Below are 15,991 nucleotides of genomic sequence, written 5' to 3' on the forward strand. Positions count from 1 at the left end.
TATTTGTAAAGCTCCGTGGCTGGGAAGGGCAGAGGACTGATAATATGACTCATTATGATGAGACTGCCCATTGGGATGGGAAGCTGCTTGGAAGAGGGAACCGTCTCTTACTGTATATGTACAGCGCCTGGCACAACGGGGCCCTGATCGCTGCTGGGGTCTCTAAGCTCTGCCAGTGATGGTGGTACCCAGCTGGTCCTTCCACTCCCTGACCACTGCACGTGCCTCCAGTATCCACAGGGGGCACCCATGGAGGTGCCTGCCCCCTGCTGTGTCCACCTCCCCCCCCCCCCCCCCACTGGTGCTGGTAACCATGCCCAACACATAGTCCCCTGTGCGTGCCATCCCGCCCCCCCGGTGGCTGATCCTGCCTGCGCTGCCATTCCAGCACATCAGTGGCAGGGCCTCTGGGATGGAGCAGGCATAGGCCACTTTGAAGCGGGAAACAGACCCGCCCTCCGAACCCCCCTCTTAGCAGCGCCAGGCGTGCCGGAGCCCAGATCTCCGTCTGGGGTCACGGACAGGGACCGCTGGTAACTCTTCGTCACCTCCTGCCAGCCAGGGACGGCCCAGAGTGACTCACCCGCCCTGGCCCCTGCAGGCCCTGTCAGCAGGTACATGGTCGGGGGCCAGGAAGGGAGCAGGATCTGTTCCTGTAAACAGGAACCCCTTGGCCACTGTGTGAGGAGTCAGCCAGGGCCCTGGGAAGTGTGCCTGGTGTGTGTGTGTGTGTATATGAAATGCGAGGGGGAAGTACATGTGGTGCGCCTGGGCATGGGGGTGGGGGAAGTCTGGAGGGAAAAGGGGCTGGAGGAGACACCCCCTGGCCCATCTGAGCACTGACGCACCCTTCAGCTGGGGTCTCATTAGCCACAACTTTCCCTCCGTTTCTCATGATCTTCCTCCGATGCTGTTAGAGGCTGGGGCCAACCCAGCGAGAGGCCCTGCTGCCAGAAGCGGGGCCCCCGGGGCATTTCCACCACTAGAAGGCGGCTTTAGGGGGAGGGGAAATAAGGCTGGACTAAATATGTGTGTGTGTGGGGGGGTGGGTAGGTGTGTGTATGGGGGGTGCATGCATGTGTGTGTTGTGCATGTGAGAGGGGTGCATGCGCGTGAGGGGGGTGGGTGTGTACCCGCTAGTCGAGAGTTGTGGGTTTGTGCCTTGGGTGTGTGTATGTGGGCTGTGTACGTCTCTCTCCCTCCCCATGCCCATCATCGCGGTATCTGGGCTTTGTCCCACACTCGCCCCCTGTCTGAGCATCCCCCACGCATGCTCCCTGGCTCGGCCCAGCGCAATGTCTCGGGGAGGGGGGTGCTGGTGGATCCCATCGAGAGAGCCCAGCCCCCGCCCCCGTGCCGTGGGGCCCAGGCGTAACGGTCCCGCCCGAGTCCCGGCCGGCTCGTAAGGGAGAGGTGGCCGGCGGGGACGTGTGTGCGCCGAAGCCACCTGACGGCAGCTAAGCCTGGGCCCCTAGCTGGCAGCAACTGCGGTGGAGCTGCCATTACTAACTAACCGTCTGGCGTTCCTGCCCCCGGCCAGGGCGGGTGAGGGCTACGCATTCCTGATCCCCGGCCAATTAGAGCACTGGGCAAGCCCCGGGCAGGCGGCATGCCTGGGCTCTGAGTGTGTGTGTCAGCGCCCCGCGCTGCATGTCCCCAACAAGCCACACGCCCCCCGTGGGCAGGAGCTAGCACCCGCTGACTCAGCCCCGGCCCACGGCGGCCCTTTGCCCAGGGTTCCCTCACCCCTGCTGCCCTTTGGGGGAGGGGCGCACGGGGGGGGGGTGCGGAGAGGGTGACCCGGGCCAGGGGCTCTTCCCCTCCCCTGCGGCTGACAAACCCTGTAACCCCCTGCCCAGCCCCTCTGTGTTTATGGGGCCCTAAGCATCACCTGTCGGCGGGACTTGTCACTCTGGGGGCCTTGTGCCCATCTCTGGCACCTTCCTGTCTCTGCCTCTGCCACAGGTAGGGCCCTGATCCTGAAAAGGGGCCCGAGCGCCCTCTGGCATCAGTCAAGCGAAGCAGGCAGGCGTTGGAGGCGCTGGGCATCCTTCCAGCTGACGGTCCTCCCCCCATCCCTGCCATACGTGTGGCCCCTACGTTGCTTCTGCAGTGCCTGCAACGGGACCTATGGCCATCGGGCCGCTGGCTGGGCCTGGCCCCCTCGTCTCACGTGGGAGCAACTGTCTGTGGCGGCTGAGCCTTGCCGGCTTCAGTGCTAGGCTCCCTGTCCCACGGCCAGGCCCCTGAGCCACGTGGCCCAAGTCGCTCTCCCCACCCTTGGCGGGGGGCGGGGGGAGTCAGCTCGCTGGGGCATCCCAGATGCAAAGCCGGGGACTGAACCGGGATGGCGTGGGCTGAGCTGTGGCCTCAGCCCCCGGGCGCCGTCCCCGGCTGGGAGCAGGGCGGCCTCCGGCAGAGCTGGAGGACGGGGGGAGGTTGGGAAGGATGATTGGCATTCCCAGTCCCAGGGGCCATCGGAGGAACGCAGCTGGGGGGGTTACGGGAACCAACCGCAGAGAATGACTCAAGAGGAGGAAAATCCTTCTGCAGCTGCCAAAACCAAAAGAGCAGCCGAGCAGGAGCCCCGGGTTCCCAGCCAGGGGGAGGCCCCAGCACAGGGAACCCCGGGGGAAGGGGGGGGAATCGCCCCAGCTCCTCCCCCCCCCCCGCACAGGAATGGGTTTGTGTGAAATGGGGCTGAGGGGGGTGCAGAGACACCCCCTCTCTGAGGGCCTCAGGCGTGTTTGTATCAAGGCCAAAGAGGAAGGGAGCTCGATGGGTCTCGCCCCAACTGAACCTTCAACCACATCAGAAAACCGCCGTGCAGGCTGGCCAGGAAACAGGGGCTGGGCTGCATTAGCAGGGGAGCTGTGGGTCCCGGCAGGGCTGTGGGAGGGGGAACCCAGGCCTGGAATAGCAGAGAGGCTGCAGGTCATCAGCAGGGCTATGGTGGGGTGGGGGAGCAGGGCTGGACGAGCAGGGGGCTGTGGGTCGGGATTGAGGGGCGTTGGCAAAGCTGGGGGGTTGGGGAGAGCCCAGGGCTGGAATAGCAGGGGGGCTGCAGGTCACCAGCAGGGCTATGGGGGGAGCAGGGCTGGAGAAGCAGGGGGCTGGGGGTTGGGACCGAGGGGCACCGGCAGGGCTGTGCACAGAACTCCCCTCGGCTGTACCTGGCTTTAGTGACCTTCGCACAATGTGGTGCTAGCACTGACGGGCTCCGGAGCGGATTGGGGCCCCACGGAGCCAAGTGCTGCCTGAACCCCACGGGGTGGAGGGGCACGGCTCTGCCCTCATCTCTCTCCCTCTCCATCCATGGCCGTCACTCTTCCTGCGGCTGGTTGGCCTGCTTTGATCTGTCTCTGGCCCTGTCTGGGTCTCTGTCTGTCAGGGCTGCAAACGGGGAGCTGGTCCCCTGAGCTGGGCTGCGGCAGAGGGACGGGGAGGGGAGCGGAGCCGTTGGCCATGGGAGAAGTGGGTTGAACTCCCTGAGTCCTCGGTCCTTTGTTACCAGGGCGGGCCTGGCTGTGACAGGAAGCGAGAGACGGGCAGCTGGAGCTGGCGCTCCGGTGCCTGGGATCTCCCCGCTCACCCTGCAGTCCCTCCGCGCACACAGTACAGGCCCCGTCCCAGCTCGGGGGGAAACGGCCCTGATCCTGCTCCCACGCGGGCTAGAGTCACTCCAGGGCAGCCGGCCAGGGGTAACTGGCGCTGGGTTGGATCCAAGGGCGCTTGGCCTGCAACAAGCCCCAGCCATCGCCTCTGCCTGGCCCTGCCATGCAGATTTGTGTTCCCCTCATGCCCTCCCAGTGCCTCCTGCTGGTGCTTCTAACCTGCTGCTCGCTCGGGAAGGGGCTAGCAGGCTGGGCCGGGGGCTTTGGCTGGAAGCAGAGCTCGCTCGGAGCGTGCGCCGGAGCGGGGGGGGGGGGTGGCGGAGAGCATCTGCCAGGCCTGCCCACGGAGCCGATGTGCTGTTTGACGCCAAACAGCCCTAGAGAGACAGACAGACCCATCTGCCGGGAGTCTAGCGAGCGTGGCTCAGAGACTTCCTTTGCTTTTCGGGGGGGCGGCGGGGGTGTGTGGATTTATGCTCAGTCCCCCCCTTCCCTTTGAAAACGATGGGGTGTTCCAGGTGGGATCTAGAGCACGTTAACCTTGGGCGGCTACTTGGGCTCCTCTCCCTGAGCTGCTAGGTAAAGTAGCCCCTTGGGGCGGTGCAGTCACGTGGCTGGAGTGGGGAGGGTGGGAGTCAGGGCTCCTGGGTTCCATTCCCAGGGTTGGAAGGGGAGTGGGGGCTAGTGGTTAGAGCAGGGCCGAGTGGGGAATCAGGACTCCTGGGTTCTATTCCCAGCTCTGTGAGGGAGGATGGTGTAGTGGGTAGAAGAGGACTGGGAGCCCGGGCTCCTGGGCCCCATTCCCATCTGTGTGACCCACTGAATGGCCTTCGGCAAGTCACTCCCCCAAACCCACGCTCCATGCCTCAGTTTCCCCACCTGTAAAGCAAAGCTAATACTATTGACCCCCACCTCACGGTGGGGGGAGGGTGTGAAGTTACATTAACACGTCGGCAAAGCATGTTCAGATCCTGGGGTTCGGGGGGAGGCTGGCCTTGGCAGACGACACTCCTGGACTGACAAGGAAGGACGAACTCCCCCGTCAGCACTGGCGCCAGGGCCTCGGAAACTCTGCGGCAGAGCCAAGACCGCCTCTGACCCAGGGGTTCTGGGATTGCAGCACCCAGGCAGGCCAGCTCACTCCCCGGGGTAGGTGGGGTTACTCTGCTATGCCTGGGGCAGTCCCCCAACCCCATACAATAGTACTGCTACGGGGGCCTGCTACCCAGTCTGGGGCTCCCCAGCAAAGGGGCCAGCAGGATGATCTCCAGTGGTCTTCCCATGTGTCCCAGGAGAGGGAGAAGGATAGAGACTGTTAACATGAGGGCTAATTGTTTAAAGGGGCACCACCGCCTGCCCTGCAGCAGACTGACCCAGGAGGTGGGGTTTGGGTCAACGCTGAAGAGCATCAGCAGAGCTGTGGGGTGGGGGGAGCCCAGGGCTGGGAAAGCAGCGGGGCTGTGGGTCGGGAGGACTGAGGGGCACTGGCAAGAGATCCCCAGTGGGGAGGGCCTGGGAACAAAAAGGGGAACTCCCCTGCAGGGCCAACCCTACAGCCTCCACTTGGGCACGTGATTCCCTTTCCCCAGGGGCTCCCCAGACTTTGACCCAGCATCCAAGGGGCCCAGCGAGTGTCCCCTCCCCTCACTGCCTTGGCATCAGCTAGAGACACTGCTGAGCTGGGTGCTGCTTCCCCAGAGCTCCTGTCTCAGTCCAGGAGTCAAACCCAGGTCCCTGTTCCAGCACAGGGGAGCCCTGGCCCCGGAGGACCTCAGCCTGTGAGTCAAGGAGCTGAAAGGGGAGCAGACGCACTGAGGAATGAATGGTGCCAGCGGAGATGGAAAACTTGGCCTCCCCGATGGGAGCAGTGACGTCATGGCTCTGAGAATAGCCCCTGGCCTCACCCCCCAGCGTTGCTGGGGGGGACCTGATGCAGCCAAGTACGGGTCTGCGCCTGGAGCCGTGACGGCAGCACGGCCCCTGCCTGGGGTAGATCAGTTTCCTGCTCGCCAGGTCCGAGCGGAAATGCTTCTAAGGGACAGTGCGTCACCCCGGAGACCTGCCTCTGAAGGTGACTTTGGGCACAGGAGGAGCAAACCCAACCACTCAAGCCCCAGCTTCCTTGCTCATGGGGGATTTTGTCTGTTGTTACACCTAGTTTTGCCCCATGACTGCTCAGGTGAGGCCCCAAGGCTGGGTTAGCAGGGGGCTGCGAGTCAGGCGTGAGGTGCATTCGCAGGGCTGTGTGTGGGAGAGCCTAGGCCAGGAATAGCAGGGGACCGCGGGTCAGGATTGAGGTGCATTAGCAGGGCTGTGTGGGGAGAGGCCGGGCGAGGAATGAGGAGTGGGTGTTGATGCTCAGGATTGAGGTGCATTAGCAGGGCTGTGTGGGAGAGTCCAGTCCGGGAGTGGGGGTGGGGAAGGGCTGTAGATCAGGACTGAGGTGCTTTGTATGGGGCACAGAACTGGCAACTGGTGTCAGCAGCACCCGCTCACCCCCGAGCTCTCTGGCCAGCGTGGCTCTGGCGTCTCCCCCGGCGAGGGAGCAGTGACAAGCAGCCCTGCGCCCGAGCCTGCGGTGGCTGGGAGTCGCTATGGTGACTCAGCCTGGGGAGCCCAACCCGGCTCCACAGATACTGGCTCCCGGACGTCACGGCCCCGGGTCCCTCCCGCGAGCTGCATCATCCCGGCCATGCAGGGAATTGACACACACACCGGGGAAGAGCTAAAAATACCTCCCAGCTCCTGCCCCCGGGTTCCCCGCAGCGCCGGGGGAGGCTCAGCCGTCTCTGGGGGCGGGGGTGACATCAGACCCTATTCTGGGCAGGGCGGGGTGGTGCTCCCTCATCGGGGCAGCCATGTCGCCCTCCCTCCATGGGTCAAACAGAGCCGGGTGCCCCAACCATGGGAGGGGGCAGCAGACCCCCCAATTATACACATGGCTGTCCCCCCCCAACGAGCCAAAGGGGGCTGATCTCCACTCCAGAGGGAGGCGCAAGATGCCCACCACCTCCCCCCGGGACTGCGGGCTGGATCCAGAGCCTGTGGGGTCTGTCCATTGAGGGCAGCCCCCTCCGCCCGCAAAGACTCCAGTTCTGAAGACGAATGATCATCTCCCCCCCGGTGCCCTGGACCCAGCCACGCTCGCTCTGCTGGGAACTGGCAGCTCCTGCTCACTCCTGCTCACTCGCCACCCATGGCTTTCCCAAGTGCCTACCTGCGTCCCAAGCGCCCGCTGGCTGTGAGCGCCGGAGGCGGGGGTGGGGCGGGGGGAGGGCGCAGCTGCTGGGGTCTGAGGCCAGATGTTCTTCATTCTGAGAACCCCCCCACCCCATTCACAGCCCCCCCAGTAGAAAGGCTGAGCGAGGGAAAGCTCTGCTCGGGCAGCGTTCGGGGGGCCTGGGTGCTGCTGGTGGCATCTGGCCCCGATCTCTCCTCTTCCAATACAGTGCCCGGCTCAGTGCCTGGGACGCCCCCTCTGCCAGGCCGGTCCAGGGGAGCTAGTCATTAGCTTGCTGCTGTGCTGGGGGGTGGAGGGGGGGCTCCTGGGCCTCAGCCACGGGTCACCTGGATGGAGGTATGATCCCCATCCCCTGGCATCTGGGAACTGCCCGTGGGAAGGAGCAGGGGGTGGCGGGGGTCTCAGGACAGAGCCCCTCTGTTGGGGGTGGAGTTTAGTTAAGGCTCTGCTCTCCCTTCTTTGCGGCCACGTGCCCCCCCCTTCCCCCCCGCATGGTCAGTCTGTGCTCAGTGCCCTCCTCTGCTCCCCCGCCCCCGGCCACCTTGCCTGTCCAGCCTGCGGGTTGTTTTCAGCCCCTAGCTTGCTGATTCATCCTGACTCAGTGACTTCACTTCCACTTCCTCCCTGACCTCAATTCACCTGCGGACGGGCAGGGCGCAGAGCCCTGGGAAATGCCCTGCCCGGGCATGGGGGGCTCTGTGCCCTCTGCATAGCTGGGTGCCGGGGGTGTCGCTGTGGGGTCACCAGTCCTGTCGAGCCCCTTAACGCCCTCCTAGCCCGGCACTGCCCTGGCCATTCTGGACCCGCGGGAGGCCCCGAACGCAGGGACTGCCGGCCTTGGGAGGCCAGTCCCGCTGCTAGGAGCCACCAAAACGTGGTACCAATGTCAAGGAAACACATGGCGCTGACTGGCAGTTTCCACGGACGCAGACGGGTGTCGACAGCCCTGGAAATGTGGGGATGGTTGGTCTGTCCCCTGGGGGCTATAATCCCCCCACCCCATAAGAACAGCCTTACTGGGTCACCCCAAAGGTCCATCTAGCCCAGTAGCCTGTCTACCGACAGTGGCCAGTGCCAGGTGCCCCAGAGGGAGTGAACCTAACACGTAATGATCAAGTGATCTCTCTCCTGCCATCCATCTCCACCCTCTGACAAACAGAGGCTGGGACACCATTCCTGACCCATCCTGGCTAATAGCCATTAATGGACTTAACCTCCATGAATTTATCCAGTTCTCTTTTAAACGCTGTTATAGTCAACACTGCACACGGGGGCAGGCAAGGGGCCTGGGGCGGGATTTGATTTGGGGCAGCAGAGGCCTGTGGGGGAGGTTGCCAGCCTGTTACTCACGGCCATGAGCTATTGCTCACCTGAGTCGCACAGGGCATTGCAATGGGGCTACTCCCCAGAGTAATTTCTCTCCACGGTGACTAAGGGCTTGGCAATGAGACCCAACAGCAAGCGCCTTAAAGGGGCTCCAAGGGGGAGGGGTTGCAATGGTGACCGTGGGGCAGCAATTCAGGCCAGTATTAGACTGGCTGCTCCCACGTGTCCCTGACGTCGCCCCAGCCCGGGGACCCAGAGGTGAGACCCTCCCCCGCAATCCCTCATTCCAGTCTCTCCAGGGTCCTCTGCTGGGAACTGAACCTGGCTGGCCATGGGCCTGGTGCGGAGCGCAGGGAAAGACCCCCAGCGACTTCATGAGCTTGGGAACAGGCCCTGTGTCCGGCTGCAGAGCAGGGGATGTCCCGCCAGGTGTGTGTGAGACAGAGCGCTTGCCTGGCTGGTGCCCTCTCTGTACCCACCCGGGGGCTAGTGTGAGCTTGCCAGTGTGAGACCAGGGCCCTTTGCACATCAGCTGCATCGCCAACACCCAGAACCGGGCCTGACCAAATCATGTGATTTGACTTAAAAATCAGGAGGTTTTATTTAATTAACATTGGGTTTCCCCCCCTCCCCCGTTGCCTTCTGGGTTCAGTGCCTGGCGGGTTACCCTCAGGTCACGTTTCCCAGCGTTTCTCTGCAGCCACGAGGGCTAGAAATGGACTCTGTGTTTTGTTTTGTTTTAATGAAAACCGTGATTCCCCCCTCGCCCCGACTCCCGGAGCTGGGGCTTCAGGGAAATATACCGAGACGCCTGATCAAATCACCAGGGTTGGCAAGGCTGAGATCAGCCGGGGATTCGCTCTTTCACCATTTATGGGACCCTCCCAAAACCAGTGAGTACTGGGATTCCACCCCCCCCTTCAGGGGGCCGGGTTCTCAGGCACCCCCTAAAGATTTGGGGGTGTCAGAGGAACTCCCAGCCCAAACAGACTCTTTAAAGCTCATACAATCGGGGGCCTTTGTGCCCGGAGAACTCCTTAAGAGACCATGCCCCGGAGACGTACTGGGGCGCTCTGGGAAGTGCTCAACACGCTTGGGGGCACTTGGGCCCACTGCGAGCTCAGCCCCATGGATTCTGGCGAAGGGGGTTGCATAATCCGCTTGCTTCGTGTGGCCGGCGCGCTGCGGATGGGAGTAATCCCCGGCCCAGGTCAGATAATCAGATTGCAGGCGGCTTTCGTGCAGCTGCCAACGGGATCTCTGTAGGCATTTGCTCCTCGGAGAGTCTCTCTCTCCCAAAGCTCCTCAGCCACGGGCAGTTTGAAGAACACTTCCCCCTCGAACGCCTCTGACGCAGTACAGGCAAATACACCCCAGTCTGACTTTATTCATTAGTAAGGATTCCCAGGGCAACACAATCAACTAAACACACAAAACCCTGGGCTGATGGGAATCCTGGCTTCTCCCTGCTGTCACCTCTTGCATCAGGCTGCAGTCTCTGGGTTTTTCCTAAAGCCCCAGCTCCTGGAGTCATGGGGTGATGGGAGAAGCTCAGTTCCTAGTTAAAAAAAGAAAAGAGTGAAGTCCCTTGCCCTCGCAGCTGCAGAGAAAAGCTGGAAAATGCGACACCCAGAGGGGGCACGAGACCAGAGGAAGATTCCCAAAGCAAATGCCCCCCCCTCCAATTCTCCCTCACACTGAACTTCTGGACTTTGTCTGAGGCTTTATCTTAGGGTTCCCATGCCACCGGTTTTGCCATGGCACCCGCTAAGCTACAATTGATTCCAGCTGTCGAAGGGATTAGTGGGAGGAAGGTGGGTAGCCTCAGCCCCCATCGCCCCAGGGGAGTCTACACGAGGCCCCCAAGGGAGATGGGTGCAGGTGCCAGGTTTCCATCAGCGCCGAGCACTCAGAAGCGCCCACCAAAAAGGATGGAGAATCCCCTCCCCCACTGAGAACAATAGAAAATCTCCCCCTGGCCCTACCTCTCCCACTGAGAACAATGGAGGCGAGGGAGCACTTGGGAAATCCGGCCAGTAGAATGCAGAGATGGGCAGATTGGGAGGCTGGGAGAAGTCTGTGGATGTGGGGGAGCTGGAGAACCGCTCTTCTGTGGACTGAGATTATCCATCCCTAGCAACCCAGGAGCACTGACATATAGAACAGACAGCTTCCCCTCCCCCCAACCCTGCGCTGCCCCAATTTGCCACTTTCACAGGGGAAATCCAGAGAGTTTCCCTGGTTCCTGTGGGGGTGGGGGGAGGCATCTGGGTTGTGGACGGCGCTGTAGGGAAAAGGCATTCTGCTCCGTCCGGCCCGGGGTTCCTTGCCCCTGCCTCGCAGCCAGGCTGTGGAGCTGGGAGGATGCAAATCATACAGGCTCTCACCCTGCCCTCACAAATCCCCTGCCCCAGCTGCTTGGCATCCTTTAGGCAGACACACCACGGTTTATTTAGAAGGGGCGGGGGGAAGAAAAGAAGCAGAGGCCAGCCGTGGCCTGGAGCTGGAACACTGAGACCCGCAGAAGAGCTCTGTGGAGCTGGAAAGCTCAGCTCAGAAGTTGGTCCAATCAAAGATATTCCCTCCCCCGCCTTGTCTCTCTAATATCCCAGGACCAACGGAGCTACAACAATGCTGCAACCAACCGTCCCCTAACGTCCGTTTGCCAGGACACCAGGTTTAAGGGCTGCACAAAGGGACTCTGAAGGCCCATGCAGGTAAACTCTCCCCTGCTCCATGTAGAAAAGCTGCTTTCAGCCTCCTATCTCCAATGTGAGATTACCTCGCTTACGATTCCGCTCCCCCGTATTACATCAGGGGTCCCCGCATTAGCCATGCTAGGTAGGGAGCCCTGTCTTAAAGGGACAGGATAATGTTAAAAATCAGATTTAAAAACAATCCCAAAACAGTGTTTTTTATTTCCTTGTGCTCCCGTCTGCCTGTCTGTATCCACTGGTGTCTCTTTTTTATACTTGGATTGGAAGCTCTGGGGGGCAGGGACCATCTCTTTGTTCTGTGTTTGTACAGCACCTAGCGCAATGAGATCCTGGGCCATGACTGGGGCTGCTAGGTGTAATTCAATATGACTTATGTTAGGACAGGATGTTAGATTCTTCAGTCTTAACTATATTTCACAATCTGATTTGCTTTCCCCTATTGCTGCGGTTTGTTTACTTTCTGCATTTCACTTAGGGCATCCTAAAGCCAGGCTAGTCAGTTTCACGTTTGTTTTGAGTCAGTTTCACTTTCTGGTTCACCTGCATTAGCGCTAGGTGATTGACCCAGGCCATGCCACTTTCTCCTAGCTTCTGCCAGCTAGTGCTCCAGAATCTGGGCCTTTATTCAAATAAAAATAACACATCCCTAGGCCTTATGGTTACAGAGAAAACTCTTCAACATGAGAACTGAGGTGGTGATGTCCCCCGAATCCTAAGAGAAGGGTGTCCTACCCCATGCCATCCCAAGGGGCATTAGCCCTGAAATCTGACAAGGAGCATTTCCAGGGCAAGGCTGTGAACTATTTCACAGCTGATCAATGCCAAACAGAGGGCGGAGCACACTCTGAAGATCTGCACGCCTTTCAGAAAGGCTGCCTCCCGTGAAAGCACCATCCCCTGTCTGCTCCCCAAAGCTGCAGTGGGTCTCGCTGCAGGGCATAGATGTGTGTGTCCGTGCGCCTGTGGGCTTTGATCTAACACAACTTTGCTTTATTAGCCAAACCAAACTTAGCAACATTTCTATCGGCCTTAGAGCTGCAAAACCTCTTCTTCTTTTCTGCAGTCTTTTTTTTTTCTTCTGTCCTAGCTGAGCTGACTGTCCCTTTAAAGCTAAGTTATGATGAGCAACTGGGAAACTGAAAGTGCTGTAGCAGTGGTTCTCGTCCCACGGCCCGGCCCGTGGGCTGCTTGCAGCCCACTCAGCACACAGCTGCCGCCTCTGTGACATCCTCAGGGCCATACAAGTAGTAAATATATAATATAGTGCAGGGGTTCTCAAACTGGGGGTTGGGAGGTTATTACATGGGGGGGGGGGGTCACAAGCTGTCAGCCTCCACCCCAAACTCTGCTTTGCCTCCAGCATTTATAATGGTGTTAAACACATAAAAAAGTGTTTTTCATTTATTGGGGGGGGGGGGTGCACTCAGAGGCTTGCACCAGCACAAACGTTTGAGAACCACTGATACAGTGTGTGGACGCTGCCTATGCGGCTCATAATGGCAAATAAATTGAAAACCACTGGCTATCGGAGGGGCCTGTTTTAAGACCCTGGGCCAGGAGATCTGTGGTCAGCTCCCACCTCTGCCGCTCTGTCCCTGTGAGACACCGGGCAAAGCACTTCCTCTCTCTGTGCCTCAGTTTCCCATGAGTACAATGAGGATGGGATCCTCCTTCATCTCTATTCAGCTGATACACTTTTCAGGGCTAACCCTCTCCGCTAGGTGTATGTACAGCGCCTAGCACCCCGGGGCCGGGGCCTGCAGGCCCCCCTGCGGCGTGTGGAGCAATTAGGAGCGTTCTGAGCTGGCCCAGGCAGCACTTTACTGGAAGGCGGAATGGGGAACCACAAGGCAGAGGCTGCAGAAGCCGGGCGGGTTGTGAAAGAGTTACTGAAAATGGGCCGGCGCGGGGCAGGTGTGAGAGTTGCGTCACCTCCAATCTCCCTGCTGACTCGGCATGGCTGGGAGGCTTTTCGAGGCTGGCTGATCCTCCTCTCTCAGGCTCCACCCCGGCTAATGTGCGCGCGGGGGGGGGATAAAACTTCTCTAGCGCCTCCCAAACATTAAAGAATAAGGCTGCCCTCGCTCGGAGCCGCTTCACAAGCCCGAGAGCCAGGCTGGGAAGGGAGCTGGATTTCCCCCTTCTTGTGCGAGCTCTGGACTAGCCCGGGATTTACCTGCTTGGGGGACTATTGGAGCCGGATTGGATCACGTGCTTACCGGGATATAGTTTCTTTTTGGGGGGGCCCCGAGCCGTTCCGGCTGCGCGCAGGGTGAAGGAGGCGAAGGGGAAGGATTCGCTGGACCTGGTAAGTCATTTCGTGCTGTTCCTGGGCGGGGGGGTTAACTCCTATCAAGCCAGCGCCTGAGAGCGCCCCGAGGAACCCGGTTGGGCCCCCCACGAGATTCCTGCTTGTTTGGCTTTTGGCCTTAAAGACAACTCACAAATCCATCTTTTAAACGAGGGTTTCGGTGTCTTTTAAGGAAGAGGGGCGGATTGTAGGGGAGAGAGTCACTGGCTCCGATTCTGACTTCGCTACCGATGTGGAGCCTTTGGAGCGGCTCCTGGGTCACCTCACAGTCTGATCAGCATCTAGCTAGTCCTTGGCAAACTAAACTGAGAATAAAGGCTCCCTTGTAGTCACCCCTTTCCGGGGAAACCTTCCAGGAGTCCTACAACGGCCAGATCCCGTTTTTAAGCGTCTCTCAGGGCTCCCTCCGAAAAAGTTTCTTTCTGACTTCAATGAAACTCGAGGCCGCCTGAGTCGATTGGAGTTGTTTTTCATTGGCAGATGTCACTGACAGACTTGGCAGGATTGGGGGTTTTTGTTTTTTAAACTTTCCTGACAAAGACCTGAGAGAGTCTGTAGGTGATTTTAATCTACAGTTTCAAATCTAATGCCTGGGGGAGAATGGGAGACACCCAGGCATAGCTGGATGGAAGAAAGAGATCAGACTTGTCACGAGGGAGTGACGGTAGCTCTGCTGTGGCTTTTTATTTTGAGCAGAAATCAATCATTTGATTTCACCTTCCCAGGCTAGGGCAGGAGTTAAGGCGACTTATTTCAGGCCGGATGTTCCAAGCGCTCAGCCCCCACCCGGGGGAGGGAGGCGGGTTTCCAAGCAATTCAACTCCCTTGTGCGTGATCCTTTATGACCCCATTGTTCAGAAGAACCCAACCTGCTGCCCTCAGGTGCCAGAAAGGGCCGAGCCCTCGCCTACGCCTGGATGTGCTCCTCGGCCCTACACCCAGATCGGGTTGGTTAACTAACCTGCCCCTTGGTAGCCGGGCCGTTTACACACAAGATCTAATAGGGTTTGGGCGATGTTTGTGCCAACGCCCGTCTTAACCGCCAAAGGAGCAGCTGGCCAGGTATCTTTGTATTTAGGTAGGGGGGTGGTGGTGGTGTTTTAAGTGGTTCTTCCGTTCCCATCTGCACAGAGGACACGCTGTTCCTATAGCGCTGACTGTCTCTGTGGGGTTGGTTCCCACACTCCAGGCAAGGCTCCCCGATTCTAACCTGCCTGCCGGGCTTTCCGTGCCCAGCAGGGGGCGCCCTTGCTTTGCAGATTCATTCCGCACCGTCTCCGGCTGCTGGGTTCATAACCCCCGCATATAACACCGAGCAATTCTGCACCGCCAGTGCGCGCTTTGACCTCCGGCTTTAAGCTGGCGGCGGGGGGGGGCACAATCTAACCCAGCCCTTGTCCCCAGCAAACTTTGAAGTTGCCTGGAACCGGAATTTGCCCAAGGAGGATTGCATCCGAGTCTGGGCTTTGCTCAGTTCTCATCCGCATGTTGTAATAGTTGGATATTTCCCCATAGACACCCCCCCCCCCGCGCTCCTGCCAGTCAGTGTGTGTGTATGTGTGTGTGTGGGGGGGGGGATATGTTTCTGTCTGTCTGTCTCTTTTAACTTGCTGTTCGCTCCGTGACCTCCGCTCACTCCGGATTATGCGAAAGCCGTTGCAAAGCGCTTCCACTTTTCCCACCTCCTCGCAGACCTCGAGGGTCTAGAACCGTCCTGGGAGGGAGCCCCTCGGCCGGCCATTGTTTGGAATAAACGACATCCTTGGCGTGTTCTGAAGCGACCACCTTCCTCCAGTTCATCCCCGGGGGGGGGGCTCTAGGCAAAGGATTTCCTTCCATCTTAAGAAATGTAAATACCCTCCCCGCTCCTTAGAACAATGGCTTTGCGGCGCAGGCTCGGGTCATTCTTTGCCTTTCCCGTGCGCGGCTCCCGGCTTGCGGGCAGCAGCAGAAACAAGGAAGAAGCTGCAATCTGCGGTGGGTGTGTGTGTCGTCCCACGCCGGGACGGAGACCAGCCCCCAGACCTGGCCGCTGAGCACGCGTGTAAATCTCCCCCCACCCTCCTTTCCCCAAACCCAGGGAGCAGCTGGGCTCAGGCTTTTCTGCGGAGCCCTTTGTTGTGAGGATAATATATTATGAATGGCTTTAAAAAAAAAAAAAAGAGCGGGGGGGGGGCTGGCTTTGCAAGTGGGTGGGTGGGGAGGAATCTAGCCAGGCACCCGGCAACCCTCCTGTGTCCAGTGGGTCAGGATCTGCTGGGCAAAGGCGTAGGGGGGAAAGTGGGGTGGCTGGGGGGGGGGGGTGTGGAGGTGGAGCGCTCTGAAAGGGAGGGAGGAGTCAGCCTTCCACGTGGGGGAGCACCGGGCCGGCCGCGATTGGCCCCGGGTTGCCTGTCTCAACGTTCGGAGAGGCCGGGTTGGCTGGCGGCTGCGCGAAAGGAGTATGAATGAGGGGGGAAATTAGCTCCGCCCCCCCGATAGAACGTTGATACATTATAACTTTTTGTGTGTGTGTGTGGGTACCGTGTGTGTGTTACTTTCACACCGCGACACCGGCGGAGCTCGGAGCGGCGGCTGCCGGGTAGCCGGGTTCAGCCCCAAGGGGGGTGGGAATCAGGAACGAAAAAGCTTTTTTTCCCCCCCACTTCTCCCTCTGCAGCCCCCCAGCACGGAGGCAGCACCCCCCCCCGCTTCTCTCTCTCTCTCTCTCTCTCATATACACACGCGAGCAGCATCTCCCGGCGAGATCCGCGTCCTCAGGAGGCATCCGGGGAAGGGGAAG

The sequence above is a fragment of the Emys orbicularis genome, chromosome 24 (genome assembly GCF_028017835.1).
Source record: "Emys orbicularis isolate rEmyOrb1 chromosome 24, rEmyOrb1.hap1, whole genome shotgun sequence".
NCBI classification, from domain to species: domain Eukaryota; kingdom Metazoa; phylum Chordata; order Testudines; family Emydidae; genus Emys; species Emys orbicularis.